This window comes from Mirounga angustirostris, unplaced genomic scaffold (assembly GCF_029215605.1).
Source record: "Mirounga angustirostris isolate CCGP_5_RB_7025 unplaced genomic scaffold, mMirAng1.0.hap1 SCAF_8, whole genome shotgun sequence".
Classification (NCBI taxonomy): Eukaryota; Metazoa; Chordata; class Mammalia; order Carnivora; family Phocidae; genus Mirounga; species Mirounga angustirostris.
In genome coordinates, this window is record NW_026991716.1 from 48,533,532 (window position 1) to 48,537,733 (window position 4,202).

Sequence of the window (4,202 nt, forward strand, 5' to 3'; positions counted from 1 at the left end):
CTCTGTACTCTCCCTTCCCTCTACAGTATGCAGCATTGAGGTAGGGGTTCCCTTTGCTACTGTGCTTTCCTCTCTCTTGCCATTCCCTCTGTCTTTTATTGTACAGAAGCTCTTCAGTTAGCCCTCAGTTCTTTCTTTCTTTCTTTCTTTCTTTCTTTCTTTCTTTCTTTCTTTCTTTCTTTCTTTCTTTCTTTCTTTCTTCCTTCCTTCCTTCCTTCCTTCCTTCCTTCCTTCCTTCCTTCCTTCCTTCCTTCCTTCCTTCCTTCCAAGATTTTATTTATTTATTTGACAGGGAGAGAGAGACAGTGAGAGAGGGAACACAAGCAGGGGGAGTGGGAGAGGGAGAAGTGGGCTTCCCGCAGAGCAGGGAGCCCAATGCGGGGCTCAATCCCAGGACCCCGGGGTCATGACCTGAGCCAAAGGCAGACGCCACCCAGGCGCCCCAGCCCTGTTTTTCTTAAGGTGGAATTGCTTTATAATTAGGGATAGATTTGGTATGTCTGTGGAGGTGAATTCAGAGTCTTCCTACATTGCCATCTTGGACTGGATCTTCTCCATTTTTAATTTTCTGAGAAATCTTCATACTGCTTTCCACAGTGATTGCATCAATTTACATTCCCATCAATAGTGTACAAGAGTTGCTTTTTCTCTACATTCATGCCAACACTGGTTATTTATTGTCTTTTTGATCCACGATATTAGTCATTCTGACTGGTATAAGGTGATATCTCATTGTGGTTTTGATTTGCATTTTCCTGATGATGAATGGTGTTGAGCATCTTTTCATGTGTCTGTTGGCCATCTGGATGTCTTCTTTGGAAAAATGTCTCTTCAGGTCTTCTGCCCATTTAAAAATCAGATTATTTGCTTTTTTGGTGCGGAGTTGTATAAGTTCTTTATGTATTTTGGAGGTTAACTCCTTTGGATATATCATTTGCAAATATCTTCCCCCATTCAGTAAGTTGTATTTTCATTTTGTTGATGGTTTTCTTTGGCATGCAAGGCATGCAACAAGAATATTTCCACAATGATTGTAAAGAAGCCACTCAAAGTACCAATGACATCCTCAACAGACATATCTTGCCACTCCTTCAAAAGAATAGCTGAACAAGTTAAAACCAATGTTGTAAAGAATACATAATATATTGGGAGTCACAATGGAAGGGTTGACTATATCCAGGGTAATTTAGATAATTAATCTGTGTGCTCACACAGACTATAAAGCTCAGCAGCCGGATCCAGGCCAGGGGATGTCACAGCACAGTCTTTCCAGCAAACAGCTCTTTGACAGCAATGTCCAGGCCCTTAACACAGGAGGCTGAAAACACTCCGATTACAGATCAGGTTGTTATGGACAGAAGAATGTTTGTCTATCCATGGTGAGGTCCCACAATGAAGATTAAGATCAATGACATAATGATCACAAAACTTGGATCACTTAGCTTGTGAGACATTTCACTTAAAGTCTCTATCTCCTCTTCTTTTGGAGCATGAATGACCGTAACTGTAGACCCTAGAATACTTAGCAAACATCCATTTCTTCCCATGAAGACTGAGTCATTCAGCAAGTATGATGAAAGAATGGCACTTACTAGGACGCTGAGAGCTTCTAACGGAGTCACTAGGGTGGTTGGTGCAAAGGCATATGCAGCAAAGTTGGCTGCCTCATCTGCTCCCATTGATAGCAATTCAGCCCAGCACAACCATTCTTTTTTCTTAAATTTAATTTTATTATGTTATGTTAGTCACCATACAGTACATTATTAGTTTTTGAGGTAGTGATCCATGATCCATTGTTTTCAGATAACACCTATTCTTTAAAATATGCATGGCCACCTTGACCTGTTCTCATGGACCCTTTTCTGGCAAGTCACAGAAGACCCTCTTCCCCCCCCCCCAAAATAAAACTCCCACCAATGAAAATGCTGGAGCTTATAGCCAATCCCAGACCAATGTAAAAGTCATATTTTCCACACCCCTGGGTCATTTTGTTTGTTACTAAAGAAGTTCTTGTGAGTCACACTGATCACAAAACAGAGAAACCGCTGGTGCTGGAAGCAGGATTGTGCAATCCTCAAATACATAAGTTTAATACAGTCTCTCGTGAAAAAAAGGTTGGAAGCAGTGAGAGATGACTTATTCACTCTCATTTCCTTGTAAATAATACTCTTTATTCTCATTTAAAGTTTCAAACCCTGGCAGAGTAGCTCCAGCCCAGTTGGAGGCCAGCCATGTGACTTCTGCTCCATGATCTGGCCCTGGTCACCTCCGCTTACACACCCACCCAGGCTGCACTGGCCACTGCTTCTTGAGCTGCAGGGCCAGGGCCTTCATTGGCCTTCATTACTATTGCCATAGAGATGGAGGTGAGAGCATCAGGGGCTGCAGCCTTCGGCACTGCCTTCTCCATGGGGGAGAGGCAAGGGGAACCTTCTCCAGTTGACCTGCAACCCAGCTGCCACTGGGACCAAGGGCCATCACCTAGTGATTGCTATAGCTTTGTAGAATATCCTGAAATCTGGGATTGTGATGTCTTTAACTCTGTTTTCCTTAAGATTGCTTTGGTTATTTGGGATCTTTGTGGCTCCATATAAATTTTAGGATTATTTGTTCTAGTTCTGTGAAAAATGCTATTGGTATTTTGATAGGGACTGCATTGAATCTGTAGATGACCTTGGGTAGTATGGACATTTTATTTTATTTTTTTCAAGTTTTTATTTAAATCCCAGTTAGTTAACATACAGTGTAATATCAGTTTCAGGTGTCGAATTTAATGATTCATCACATACAAACACCACCTAGTGTTCATCACAAGCACCCTCCTTAATACACATCACCTATTATTTTTTTCTCTATAGCTGAGAGTCTGTTTCCTGATTTGCCTCTCTTTCTCCCCTCTATGTTCATCTGTTTTGTTTCTTAAATTCCACATATGAATGAAATCAAATGGTATTTGTCTTTCTCTGACCAATGTATTTCACTGAGCATGATACTCTTTAGCTCCATCCACATTGTTGCAAATGGCAAGATTTCATTCTTTTTGATGGTGGAGTAATATTCCAGTGTGTGTGTGTGTGTGTGTGTGTATGTATGCTATATCTTCTTCATTTATCAGTTAATGGAAATTTGGGCTTTTAGTACAGACATTTTAACAATATTGGTTCTTCTAATCCATGAGCATGGAAAATCTTTCCATCTGTTTGCATCACCTTCCATTTCCTTCACCAGTGTTTCATAGTTTTCAGAGTGCAGATTCCTTAGTTAAATTTATTCCTAGGTATTTTATTCTTTTTAGTGCAATTATAAATGGAGTTGTTGTCTTAATTTCTCTTTCTTCTACTTTGTTATTAGTGTATAGAAATGCTGAGTGAAATAAGTCAATCAGAGAAAGACAATTATCATATGGTTTCACTCATATGTGGAAAATGAGAAAAGGGCAGAGAACCTTAGGGGAAGGAGGGAAAACAGAATGGGAAGGGAAGTCATCAGAGAGGGAGAAAATCCATGAGAGACTCTTTTTTTTAAATAAAAAAAAATTTTTATTATGTTCAGTTAGCCACTGTATAGTACATTATTAGTTTTTGATGTAGTGTTCAATGATTCATTAGTTGTGTATAACACCCAGTGCTCATCACAACACATGCCCTCCTTAATACCCATCACCCATCCCCCCTACCCCCTTCCCTCTGAAACCCTCAGTTTGTTTCCCAGGGTCCGTAGTCTCTCATGGTGCATCTCCCTCTCTGATTTCTCCCCCTTCAGATTTCCCTCCCTTCCCCTATGGTCCTCCCCGTGCTATTGCTTACGTCCCACCTATGAGTGAAACCATATGATAATTGTCTTTCTCTGCTTGACTTACTTCACTTAGTATAATCCCCTCCAGTTCCATTCATGTCGATGCACATGGTGGGTATTCATCCTTTCTGATGGCTGAGTAATATTACATTGTATATATGGACCACATCTTCTTTATCCATTCATCTGTTGAAGGACATCTTGACTCCTTCCACGGTTTGGCTATTGTGGACATTGCTGCTATGAACACTGGGGAAGATGTGCCCCTTCTTTTCCCTACATCTGCATCTTTGGGGTAAATACCCAGTAGTGCAATTGCTGGGTCATAGGGTAGCTCTATCTTTAACTTCTTGAGGAACCTCCATACTGTTTTCCAAAGCATCTGTACCAGCTTGCATTCCCACCAA

At 40.8% G+C, this 4,202-nt stretch overlaps 1 pseudogene; it reads right to left on the bottom strand.

Moving 5' to 3' along the window:
* Nucleotides 1-954: 954 nt before the first annotated feature.
* On the bottom strand, nucleotides 955-1,987 carry LOC123836414 (magnesium transporter NIPA2-like; annotated as a pseudogene).
* Nucleotides 1,988-4,202: the final 2,215 nt, after the last annotated feature.